The sequence below is a fragment of the Xyrauchen texanus genome, chromosome 18 (assembly GCF_025860055.1).
Source record: "Xyrauchen texanus isolate HMW12.3.18 chromosome 18, RBS_HiC_50CHRs, whole genome shotgun sequence".
NCBI lineage: Eukaryota > Metazoa > Chordata > Actinopteri > Cypriniformes > Catostomidae > Xyrauchen > Xyrauchen texanus.
The window spans coordinates 29602994-29616722 of NC_068293.1; the positions used below are offsets into that span (position 1 = coordinate 29602994).

At 38.1% G+C, this 13729-nt stretch overlaps 1 protein-coding gene and 1 long non-coding RNA gene across 6 annotated transcripts in view; one reads left to right on the forward strand and one right to left on the reverse strand.

The window, feature by feature from the left end:
- The window catches only part of LOC127658598 (fibroblast growth factor 14), a 185674-nt gene that overhangs the window by 53643 nt on the left and 118302 nt on the right, over positions 1 to 13729 (reverse strand). The gene's annotated exons all lie outside the window — the stretch shown is intronic.
- On the forward strand, positions 1674 to 7691 carry LOC127658600 (uncharacterized). 4 transcript variants are annotated; one of them, XR_007972410.1, is made up of 7 exons: positions 1683 to 1738; positions 1823 to 1895; positions 2630 to 3873; positions 4042 to 4100; positions 4418 to 4740; positions 6092 to 6451; positions 6582 to 7691. It is a non-coding gene; the product is annotated as an uncharacterized LOC127658600 (long non-coding RNA). The 4 variants fall into 4 exon arrangements; XR_007972411.1 differs by having other exon boundaries at positions 4045 to 4100; XR_007972409.1 differs by having other exon boundaries at positions 1674 to 1738; positions 1826 to 1895; positions 2630 to 4100.

Genomic DNA, 13729 nt, shown 5'->3' on the forward strand with positions numbered 1-13729 from the left:
AAATAAATTCCTTAAAGTGTTGCAAATGTTTTCTTCTTTAGTTGTCATATAAACAATCAGACAGTAAGTGTACTGAAGAGCAAGTTTAACCCATTAACTGGCACCGTCCCATATATTGGAAGTTTTTCTGCTTTTAAAGCATATTTCTATGTTTATTGGACTATATTACCTTCATATCTGACTTCAATCTTGACATACCTTATCTTGTTTGAAAGCTACAAGTCTCTAGCTTCTACATATGCCAACTATTTTGCGATCTGAATGACGTCATTACAGTAATGCATTAACCCTCTGGGGTCAACGGACGTGCCGGCCGTCCTGCTGGATATTTTCGTCATTACAGCGGAAACAACTTAAAATACTCCGTCATTTTGTGGCATACAGATAAGTGTAAGACATCATTAGAGACTTTAAAGGGTCTACTTTTATTTGTGTACACTCACAATAACAACAAAACCTTGTGCTTTTGTAAAATAAAGAAAATAAAAAGGGTGAGCATTCAGCAGTCTCCGTGTTCGCGAGCATATTTCTGAAACACGTAAAAAAAAACTGAAACTCCACGAATACTTATCACACAAACATGAAACATATGCCTAAAGAAAGCTTAAGATTACTACTTTTAAATAAAACAATTCAAATTTAAAACGCTTGTGCTTGCAAATATGGGTTAATGTGTAAATTAGTAAAATGCACTTTAAATATACCCATATTAGAAAATCACAATCTTATAATGATTTCTGAATGATCATGTGACACTGAAGAATGCAGTAATGATGCTGAAAATTTTGCTTTGATCACAAATTGCATTTTACAATATATTCAAATAGAAAACTGTTCTTTTAAATTGTAAAATGAGTTCACACAATGTTTTTACTGTATTTTGGATCAAATAAATGCATTTATTACATTTACATTTATGCATTTGGCAGACGCTTTTATCCAAAGCGACTTACAGTGCACTTATTACAGGGACAATCCCCCCGGAGCAACCTGGAGTTAAGGGCCTTGCTCAAGGGCCCAACAGTGGCATCTTGGTGGTGCTGGGGCTTGAACCCCTGACCTTCTGGTCAGTAACCCTGAGCCTCAACCACTGAGCCACCACTGCCCCCCCAAATGCAGTCTTGGTGAGCAGAATAGACTTATTTTAAAATCTCAAAAATTAAACAATTTTTTTAGTTTCATTTTTTATAATTATAAAACTATTTTTTATCATTTTAAAGTCTTCAAAAACCATGCATAAACGTTATTTTCTCAGAAATACAAACCTGTACATACATGTTGCTCTCATTATTGTAGCCCAGTTTGTGCTGAATACAGTGTTATCAGACTTTAGCCATTAATATGTTTTTAAGCAACTGAAAAAAGCACAAATGTCAAGGCATGTCAAAACTTCTCCAGGGCCAAAAAACACCCTCAGACCCCAGAGGGTTAAAATAATGAAAGAGTGGATTTTAAAAGATGTAACATGCGCGGTATTACTTTTTTTGTTTATGTTCTTGTAGCCCAGGCTTAATAATGGAAAAAACTATTTAGCTGTCTGACAAAGTCACTAAGGGTTAATTACATTTTTCTCATCTTTGATGGATTTGTTAGTGAGCAAATGGGTGAACTCTATGAGGCTGTGAGCTGACCAATCAGCTGTCAGCTAAGCTCCGTTACAGTTACGCCTCTAGGTTTGCGTCTCTGCACGTTCTTTTTGGCGCTGCATCTGAGCATAGGAGGCTGCGTTATTTATTTGGTAAGATAGAAAAAAAACGACAGAGTGAATTAAATATATTCTAAAAATTAGTATTACATATACTGACTATACCTTGTTGTACAGTAGAGATTAAAAGAGAGCTGTGCCTGAATCCACAGTTGTCAAGGAGTTAAAAGCAGTGAATTCCACTAAAATGGTGAGTTGGTTACCTGGTTACCCAACTGTGAGTTCGCTAGCATTTATGCTAATCGGCGCTAATGGGTAAAACAATGCAAAGGTGCTAACTGTGTAAAGCTAATGTGAGCCTACTGTAGTCATATGCTAATAGGGTAATTAGGCACAATAGGCTAGCGGAATACTAGTTACTACCCGTGAAAGGGACTAATGTTTTTGGTTGTGTGTTATAAAAATAAATGGTACCTTTCCATACTGTGCTTAGTGTTAAATAATAACGTTAAAAACTTAATTGTGGTTACTGGAGTTACAGAGGTAAATTTTTAGTGCATTCTTTCCACTGTTACCGGTGCAGAGGGGGATAAATAAGCACGCTAATGTCTTAATGCCTCTAATTTTTAATATTTTAGTTTAAGTGTAAGGGTATTAATACCAGTTGATGAATGTTTACATGCAATTGAAGTTTTATTCCTTATACTGCTAAAGTTACTAAGGTTCCATAAAACTTTTATTAGAAATGTGTGTTTTTAGGAAGGATGTCATTTTTGATGTAAATGTACTTTTGATATTTGAGAGAAATGTATATACTTTGATACCTGAGAAGAAACAAAAGAGCTGTTGTACAAGGAGGGAGATATTTTGATATTGCATTATAGGTGTACTGAAATATGATTTCATTTCATTTTATAGTAGCCTGTAGTAGTCCATTTAAACACTGAATGGTAATTGAGAGATATGATCTGGCCTTATTTTTAGGTCAGGTTTTGGTAAAGAGTTGTAAACATCCTGTATCTGAGATCCTTTCCACGGAGTGATACAGATCCAGACGATCTCCCAGAGATTCCTAGATTCCCAGTCCAGGTGGCTGGGTGGCGAGCCAACTGTGTTTGATTCTGACTTTTGACGGATTGTCAGGATCTCCTTCTTCATCCTTATGGTGGTAGGACAAACACTGACATAAACTCAAAAGGGCCCCAACGTTGATTACTGAACTCTTGTCAACGAAGGCAAGTGGAACTGAGCTCAAAGAAATTTAAAGACAAGGGATTTATTTATGTGCGCACTTTATTATTTTAGTTTGTTATTTTTCATAATTGTTTTCTTATATGTATGTACCAGTCATATGTAATTAATACACTTGTTACAAACCCAAATGTCTTTCTGTGATTCACAGTTGGAGCTGTCAATCAGACCAGATCAAAGGCTCCATGGCCTCTCCAAAATGTGCATTGGCTGTTTCAGTCAATAGATCCAGTCAATGGATCGTAGGCAATATTTGATTGACAGGTCATCTAGCCATTGGTATGACATTTCTATGGGTACAGGGGTTGGCCTTGCTCATTCCAGAACAGTGATGTCATCCTAGTGTTTGTTTGGATAGAGAACCTAAGGCCACCATTATGCTCTGAGATTTCTTCTGTTTCTGATGACCGATCAGATCCAAATCTAAAATTTTTGCTGCTTCTTTCAATGGATCTATTCAAAAACACTACAATCTAGCTAGAGTTGATCTATAATTAGACTCATAGCAGCTATAGGGCTAAAGCTACATGCATATGTGCTGATCCATGTGAAAGAATGGGCTCTTTGGATCATTCATTATTTTATTTAGTGATGTACACAAACTATTATATAATTTCTGCCAAAAACATTATATGTTTGTTATAAATATGAATAATAACTGTCTTCCACTGCTATCAACACCAGTTTCTGCCATTTCTAATGAGATGAAATCTTTTCACTGCTTCTTTCAATGGATCTATGCAAAATCACTACAATCTAGCTAGATTTGAGTATTTTGGAAAAAGTTCCTCGTATTTTTGAGGAGGAATAAACGCTAAACTGGCAAGAGCGCATATTCTGTGTTTGGACCACTGATCTATATATATATATAACTGGATAGCTCATGACGTCACAACAGTGAAGCTACTGCGCCGCCATCTTGGTATTCCCTAACGTTCTGTATTCCTATGGGTCTCAATGGGAAAATGTCTGTTTTGGTGAGTAATTTTTACCTATCCAGTCACATAAAAAAAAAAAAATTATGTCTGCATACACTGCATCACAATGCAATCTTCCTAAATATGTAATTCATTATTTATTTTGACTTTCATTTTTTCCCCCTGCTTATTCTAAATGTGAGCGTGTTATGTTACTCTTTATTGCAGCAGCATTACGTTCAGCGGCGCACGTGTTACCTCAATAGAAACAAGTTTAAGAAACTGAGGTAAGATATCAGTAGACATTTTCAAACATATTTTTAGCAAGCTTTAAAGTTTTTATTCTGAATACATAATTATGTTTTGTAGCTTTTGTTTACGTTGAATGTGCAATGTGGTTATTTTCTTAGGATAAATGAATATTAGCTATGCAGCTAACGTTAACTTAGGAAAATAACCACAATGAATAACAGTATAACTCACCAAGTTAGCTTTTTTGGTCAAGTTGAATATCTAATTGCAGATCAACACCGGTTACATATGATAAATATAATGTGGGCTTTCATTAATTCTCTGTGTGTGATTTGTACTTTTTGCTGTGCAGGCCTGAATACGGTCCAGCTCACGGGCATCGTTTATAAAGTGATCAATTGGAATAGACGAGGAGCAGGGCTGGACTGGTAATCTGGCCTACCGGACATTTTTCCGGTGGACCAACGAACTTTGGGGCCGATCAGGGGGGACTGGCCATCGGGAGAACCGAGCGGGCTGCTGTGTCGGCCGCGATAAGCTAAAATGAGCCGCCGCGTTAGCGAACACTCTTCCCCCCCAACAACTTTTGGGCCAGTTATGTCAAATCCCGGGCCGATTTCTCTTCCCAGTCCAGCCCTGACAAGGAGCACATGGATATTGTTGAAGTTAAACAAGGTAAGTTTGCCGTTTGGATTTCAATAAACATCCCACTGAATGTTAGATAAAACTGGAATTGGTTTGCAACAGGAGGAAAAGCTGTATGAGGAGACAGTTGTCAGCCTGGCTTCACAGAAGAGCTGTTTTAACAGAGTAAAAAATATTATACTGTCTGTGTTTATTTGCAATGAAGATACTTTTGCAACATGCAGTATAAGTCTCATAAAATTACTGTGTTTCAGATAGTATAACATATATAACATTTAATATTAATACAAAAGTTGACCCAAATATGTAAATTCTGTCATCATATACTCAACCTCATGTCCTTCCAAATCCATGTGACTTTCTTTTGCAGAACCCCCAAAAATGTATTTTGTATTCCATATAAGGAAAGTAAATGGTGAGCAAAATAGCTTGTTTTGGTCACCAATGGCATTCATTATATGGACAAAAACATTTTTTTAAATGTCATCTTTTGTGTTCCACAGAAAAAGTCATACAGGTTTGGAAGGACATGAGGTTGAGTAAATAGCTGTGCATAAGGTCTTAAGTTGGGGTATAAAGTTCAAGGCTTCGTAACTACTAGTTAGTTTGCAACTAAGTCGGTGATTAATTTGGTTACACCAACTGTTCTTAAAGTCTTAACTAGTAAGTCGTAAACTCTCCATAAAGTGATGTGTAGTCGCATACTATGACGTTTACCGGCATTGATCTATTAAGCAGCGTTCATATTTGTACAAAGAAGTATTAAAAATCCATGAACTTCAATTTGATTTTGTTACGGTTGATGTAAAAACCTTGTTTGCTCACGTAACCGTCACTGCGGACGTCACAAGAGCAGCTCTCTTGAGAAACATATTTTGATATTTAAGATATTATTTTAATTATTTAACATTTTATACTTTTATATTTGACTGTCATTCATATGATTTTGAAGCCTGAAAAGTAAATCATACCCTTATTTTATTATATGACTCAAGCTTGTAAAAATGAATTAGTTAGTTTGTATGGTAATTATTCATCATATTTATGAAACACCTAAAACAGGCAATTCATTGTCATAATCACAATTATTTGATTGATGCCAAACATGCAAAACATGAGCTTATTGATGTCATAAAGTATCAGTCTGCTTTTTTATTCCATCAGTTACTCCTGCTCTGAGTCTTCTGTAAATATTTAGTTTACACTTAGGGTTACGTCATACTGAAGTTTAATGGTCCAATGCTCAAATATTTAGTAGTGCGTAAATTGTGACTTCGTGCCCATTTACGCCACAACTAGGCTAAGTTTAAACTTTTGTATAGCTGGTGCAACCGGCTCCTGATCTTTATATCAAACTTTTCTTTTTTCTTCTATTTTGCAGTACAAGCTTGCCCAGAGTTTTCTTAAGCCGTGTGGAGTGTGATGCAGCACATATTTCCTTGGCAATGAAGTGGAGGCTGATGTTTGTGCAGCTTTCTGCAATGCACTGAGTATGAAGATGTGATTGTTGTATGGTTCTAGGTTGAACATGTTTGCCTCAAGTTCCTTTAATGCAGAACCACCATGGAGATCCAGAACATTTGTGGGGACGGAGATGGGCCTTGTGTGTAAAGAAATCTCTCAGCTGTCTTGCAGACTTTCAGGACGCTGTCTGACGGTCTTATAAATCCACCTCAGGACTTCATGTCGATCAGTGTGTTCATCTTGGGAAGAGCTCTCGACACTGAGTGCTGATAAACAGGTAGTGCACAGAATCATCTTCATAGTTGTTTTAACTGCAAAGCCTGCTATGTGCCCTACCACAGCCTCTTGTAACATGGACAAGCTGGGAAGAAATACAGTGATGTTTTTCTCTGTGTCTTCTGTTTCAGGCTAAACGTCACTGCCTGAAATGCCAGCATATCAGAAGATGCTGCCTCCAATGTCACTGTGCTATCCGGTGGAGAACTGTTGCCACTAGCTCTGATGGCATGTCTTGCTACCATTCTTTTGAAAGCTGAATAATGTGGGATTGTTGTTAAATCCATTAGCAGATTTGTTCCAACATATCTGCAAATTTTTATTGTATTGTTCAGTTTAAGTCAATTTTTGTGTGTACTTGGAAGCTTTTGTTATTGAACAAATAAATGTGTATGATTTCCTTGTGTGCATATGTCAATAAACTTATTTCTAATTATGATTTAAAAGATCAGGGGATTGTTGAAATAATTAAATTCTCACAAGCTGGTATGTAAATATTCCAGAAATGAATGCAAATGGATAATTCCATTAAGTAAAGGTAAATTAATTTATGTGTGTGTGTGTATATGGGTGTGTGTATATATATATATATATATATATATATATATATATATATATATATATATATATATATATATATATATACATACACATACACACACATACTGTATATGAACTTGTGTGTATACTAAGTTTTTATATTTGATTCTTCTGGATTTATTCTGAAGAGGTACTGTCTAGTTACAATATAACACAAAGCTAGTCGTTTTTATTAACAACTTTAAAATTTGTTGATGTGCACGCCCGCCCCCCCCCAAATTAGTTCACATTTACTATATAATATAGTCAAAAATGGTTAGTAATGTTGGCAAATTATGCAGTTGTAACCTGTACAACCTGTGGGCACTTTAGCCGCATCCTTAAGTGAGTGTTGTTTCGCGGTTAAACGCTGCACATGCCGTGATGCCCTCTGTCGGTAGGGAATAGTAAGATGGCCGCCAGAGCACTTCCGGTAGCTTCACCTACTGCTGGCAGTTTAGAATTCTATGAGCAATCCAGTTATATATATAGATCAGTGGTTTGGACTCATATCAGCCATAGGGCTAAAGATGAATGGACATGTGAATAATTACTGGCATTCACTACTAACAATACTTACACTGAGACCATGCATGATAAATGTAATTGTAATAAACTGAATCTGTAATGATTTTTGTATAATGTTTTGCAATAAAATAGTGTCCTCATATGTGGTTTGAGTGGTGTTTCTGAAAAACATTTTCTGAAATTATTTTTGTTCACTTTTGCAACAATGGAGTTCTGATTTCTTCTTGTGGCCACTTTTGGTACTGCGCCTAGGAAATGTCTGATATAGAGGGTATTTTATCATTTATTTACTTGAAATTTGGGACACAACTTGGTTTGATGTATGGCTATAATTTTCCACAATTTATTTGGGTTCCACATATATTTTTTTAAATATTTTATTTTTAAATTTAATACAAATTTATTGCATTGCAAATTAATTTCAATAAACTTTAAATTAACTTGCTACTTGTTAAAGTAACTGATTTCACTTCCACAATAATCTTCCAAGTGTCTACTTTAAAAAGGTACCAAAATTAGCATTCAAAAATAACAACCATTTAAAGTTGAATATATTATTTTCTGGTAAATGCTAAAAAAGGGGAATGCCAGATAAGGGGATAGCATACCGAACATTTGTTATTTTTAAGTCAGAGATGACTGAGAGTAAAGAAATGCAGTGCAGCCGCTCAGATACTCATTTATTAACTGTTCTGGGCTGTGTTTCCCAAAAGCATTGTTAGTGGAAGTTGATCGTAGGCACAATAGGCACATGTTGTTTACGAGCAACTTGGGCTAACAATGCTTTTGGTTAACACAGCCCTCAATTCAGTTGAAAGATTTATCAGACTGAATCAACATGCAAGTTTGTGAGTAAGAGTGAATTATTTATAGAGTAATTTTTAGAATTTGAGTAAATTTTGTGGAATGACTGAAAATGACATCAAGAAAGAAGAGTTTTTGGTATTATTTGGTGGTACATGTTTCTTTGGTGTTGTTACATTCAGTTTATACTGCAAGCACACAAAAACTTTTGATTAGTATGGTCTAAAGATCTGAGCAAAATTTTGTGAAAATTTGATTATCGCAGTGGGAAGAGTTTGAAAAAGTAGGTTTTCAATTAAATTGATAATGGCCGACAGGAAGTTTAACCGACCATGACAAATGTAGCCTAAACAATAGGCTAAAATTATCAAAAGTTATAGCAATTGTTATATTACGTTATTTTTTGACCACAAGCTAGCGTTGTCCTGAAACTTGTTGAGCACCTTCAGGGCACTCTGAAGATTTCACATATTATGCCGATGGCACATACCGAGTTTCGTAACGATATGCAAATGCATTTTTAATATACAGCATTTTACAACAAAATTCAAAATGGCCGACACAGGCAAAATTGGTATAATTTGACACAGTATACCTAGAATCTAAAGAGTCCGGTTTCGTGATTTTAGGACAAACCGTTCAGAAGTTATACATATACATTTATTTTTTTGTATCTTGTAACTAGTAGGTGACGCTGTGCCGAAACTGCTCAGGTACCCTCAGGTCATGGTTTTTATGACACACACCAAGTTTGGTCAGAATACGCTGAAGAGATACGGAAACATAGGCTAACAATTTATTCGGAGTGCTCTTCGTCAAATTTCTTCGTGAGTTATTCGAGAACAGTTCGGTCTTTCAAAAATATATGAACACATTTTTGTCTGCATGGTCTAAAGATGATCTGAGCCAAATTTGGGGAAAATCGGACGAACTGTTTAGGACAGGGGTCGGGAAAATATGGCTCTTGAGACACAAGTGGCTCTTTGTTAATAATCAAGTGGCTCACCGAGTGTCTCACCTGGGATGAAACCCAGCATCTGGTGATGTCTATGCATTCCAGGCTTCAGGCTGTAATTGACTGCAAAGGATTTGCAATCAAGTATTAAAAAGTGAAAGTTTGATTTATGATTGTTAATCTGTCCCATTACTTTTGGTCCCTTAAAAAGTGGGAGGCACATATACAAACTGTTGTAATTCCTACACCGTTCACCTGATTTGGATGTAAATACCCTCAAATTAAAGCTGAAAGTCTGCAGTTAAAGCACATCTTGTTTGTTTCATTTCAAGTCCATTGTGGTGGTGTATAGAGCCAAAAAGATTAGAATTGTGCCGATGTCCCAATATTTATGGACCTGACTGTATAATATATATAAAATCTATTGCCCTGCCAACATCTGCAGTCCTCATGCCTCCATGCAGCATGCATAAGGCACGTTCAAACAGATGAGCAGGGACCCTGGGCATCTTTCTTTTGGTATTTTTCAGAGTCATTAGAAAAGTCTCTTTAGTCTCCTAAGTTTTTATAACTGTGACCTTAATTGCCTACCATCTGTAAGCTAAACGTCTTAATGACCGTTCCACAGGTGCATGTTCATTAAATGTTTATGCTTCATTGAACAAGCATGGAAAATATTGTTTAAATACTTTACAATAAAGATCTGTAAAGTTATTTGGATTTTTACAAAATTATCTTTAAAAGACAGTGTCCTGAAAAAGGGACATTTCTTTTTTTTGCTGAGTTTAGTTAAATTAACTATAAATATAGTTATATTTATAATATCACCTTAAACATGGCTATATATTTCAAAAAGATTACTATTGCTTTTCTGCTACATAAATACTGTTCTGATTTAAAACAGTGCTGTGTGGCACAAAACTAAATATCTCAGGGTGACGACATTACATTGAACATATATATATATGTATTAAATTTAACAAATAAACAACAAAACATCCTACACAATTTTTATATAACTCATAATTATAGAAAAAAAAAAACAGCAGCATAAACAGCAGCAATTCACCAATTTCTTTGTTTTTAAGAAGCAAGCTGTGCCACAAGAACCATCCAAATGAAATGATTCACTAAAATGAATTGCCTTCCCAGTGCTACAAATAAGTTAATACATTTTTAACCAATTTATTTACATTAACTGACTATGACTATGTATATGACTATGACATGATGTGTCAGCCCCACATTTCAAAACTCAGGAAGCAACAAGGCAACATACTGTTTAAAAAAAGAGCTATAAATACTGCATAAGCAAACTATCGTATACGCTTCAGTCCATAAAGCCCTTTTGTGTTCATAGCTTGTGTTCCAAAATGCATTAAGTCATTACATGGCTAAAAATAGACGACAAAAATGTATGTAAATTCAAAATGTGGCCAAACTTGCCTTAAGTCATGGCCAAACTAACAGAGACAAAACTGGCACTGCTATATTGCCGCTGTCACAGAGCATGCAAAGCATTCCATTAAGATGTTTTCTGACAGAGAAATTGCTTTTGCCTCCATTAGTCACCTGACCTTGTTTTCTCTATGTACTGTATTTCCAACTAAGACCCCTTTATGTTGCACAAGCTGGCAGAGCGAGACTTTATCAGCGCACCAAGCTCCATCTCACTGGTGGGGCTCCATTACTCTGTGATTTCATAGGACACCTTCCCTCCAACACTCTATCCACCTTTGAATGATTGCTTGACTCCTGAGTGAGCTAGTATGCTCCCTGCCACATCTTGCAATGCCAGTAAGTTCGCACAAAAAAAATCCCTGAAGAAATATTGACATCTTGTCCTGCCTTGACCCATAGGCTGTTACACAAGTGTCTGTGTTCCAAAAGGGTTGTCTGTAGTGCACAATGGTACACAGGACTAGGGTTACATGCAGTTATTACTTTATATATAGTATATGCCAAATGACAATAATAGAAAAGACGCAAAAGTAATTGTGGTATTATTCAGCTCAGCAGAATGAAAGAATGACCTATTTATACTGTAGATGGCACGTCCTCTGATTTTAATTTCCAAGCCAGCTTGTAGCTTTGACCTTATTGTTCATTAATGCATGAAGACGGTGTCTCACTACCTGTGCTGTTTCTGCATTTGGCTAGCACAGGACTGTGAAGCTTATTTAAAATGTCAGGTCCATATATTGATTCGCATTCAAGACACAGAAGGCTTAGAGAATAACCGGCCAAGGGTCGCGAAAGGCACCTTTGGCAGGTAGTCAGGGTGTAAAGAATGCTTTTGGTCATACCTGGGGCAACTCAAAACAGGCCAGCAAAAGAGACAGAGCCTGTAGGTAACCAAGTCTCCTTAGAGACGTAATTGCCATAAGAAAAACCATCTTGAGAGTCAGAAGTCTACCAAACGCTGACTCTAGAGGTTTAAAAGGGGGGTCTTACCCTATGAAGAGGTCCTAGCAAGGATGCCTCTTAGAGGGCACCCCGCCCACCAAGGCATGGCAAACCGAAGTGGAGGCCACATAGAACCTGGCAGTGGCAAGGCAAGTGCCCGCTGACAGTTCTTTCTACAGAAAATCCAGAACTGAAGCAAACTGGCAGTTAGCTGGTTCTGTAATATGAACTTATTAGAAGGAAACAGGGGACTGGGTATCTCGGGGAGAAGTAGAGGAGAAATTGCACTATCAACAGAGGGGAAGAGGTCCTCTTCTGCCCTGTAAAATCTACCCAGATCAGTTCCAAGTGGAGGGAGCCCTAGCACATGAAATGGTCTTGATAACCTCAGTAGAAAGCCCAGTGAACCTCATTTGGTACCCTACAGGGGCCAAGCATGAAAGGATTCACAATTCGGGCCAGGGATGAATAAGTCCCCTGAGCCTGAGAAAGAAGGTCCTTCCTGTTCGGAATCGCCCAAGGCGAACCGTCGGGGAGAGATGTTAACTCCGAGAACCATATCCTGTTCGGCCATTAGTAGGAGGCAAGACCCTTGCTGGTGAACATTAGCCAAGACTCCCGGGAGCAGAGAAACCGGGGAAAGAACTGCATACAGATGCATACTGGGTCATGTATGTGTCTTAATGTCCAGACCCAAGGGGGCTCGGTGACTCAGGGAGAAGTAGAGGAGACATTGCGCTGTTCATAGAGGAGAAGAGGTCCTCTTCTGTCCTATACGATCTCACCCAAACTTGTTCCAAATGGAAGAAGCCTGCATTTAAAATGGTTTCGATAAGCTCAGGAGAAAGCCCTTAGGGGCCAAGTGAAAGATTCCACAATTCGGGGCAGGGATGAAATACTGTCCCCTGTGTCTGAGATAAAAGATCCTTCCTGTTTGGAATTGCCCAAGGTGAGCCGTCGAGGAAAGAAATTAGCTCCGAGAACCAAACCCTGTTCGGCCAGCGTGGTGCTATCAGTAAGAAGCAAGACCCTTGCTGGTGAACTCTGGCAAATTACTACCTTAGGGTGGAGTTTTCACTCCCCCATTGGTGTTTTCTGTCTGGACAGTAAATCTGCTCCCACATACGGGCATCCAGGGATATAACTGCCCTGAGTGACAGGAGCCTACCCTGGGCCCTAAGGAGAATCCGACGTGTCAGAAAAACAGCTGACAAGAACATGGATCTCCCTAATGATTTATGTGAGAACGAAGCCTGAGGCGCATAACCCTTATTAGCCTAGGGGTTTTGGCCCTTGGAAGAAATCCCCTGGCTTTGAGCCACAACAAAAATGGTCTCATGAGCAGAAGGTCCAGAGGGATCACCGAGGACATGGGCGCCCTGAGACCTGAAAATCGTTGATACTGATAACAGTGCAACCTTGACCTAGCCTGACTTTTCTCAGGGTGATCTGAATGGACTCAATTCTAGCGGGAGACAGTTGTGCCCGCATTGTGACTGAACTCCATACGATGCCCCGATAGACAGTGTTCTGAATGGGAGAGAGGACGCTTTTCTTGGCGTTGAGCCTCAACCCCAGAGAAACCAGATGAACTAAGATGATATCCCGGTGCTGAACTGCCAGTTCCTGGAACTGTGCTAGGATCAGCCAGTCGTCCATATAATTCAGAATGCAGAAGCCCCGGAGTCGCAAAAGTGTCAGCGCTACATCATGCATTTGTGAATGTGTGGGTAAAAAGGGCTAGGCTGAATGGAAGAACCTGACACTGGAAGACTTCGCCCCCAAAAGCGAACCTCAGGAACTTCCTGTGTTGTGGCAGAACTTCTAAATGAAGTAAAGAAGTGCATCATAAGATCGATTGTGACCAGCCAAACGAGACGTAGGGTTTGAGACATGATCGTCTTAATAGGCAGCATCTTGGACATCTAGAACACCCAGACTGGGCAGTTCAAGCTTTAAGATCTAAGCCAGACACCACCCCTCACCCTCCATGGGAACCAGGAAGTA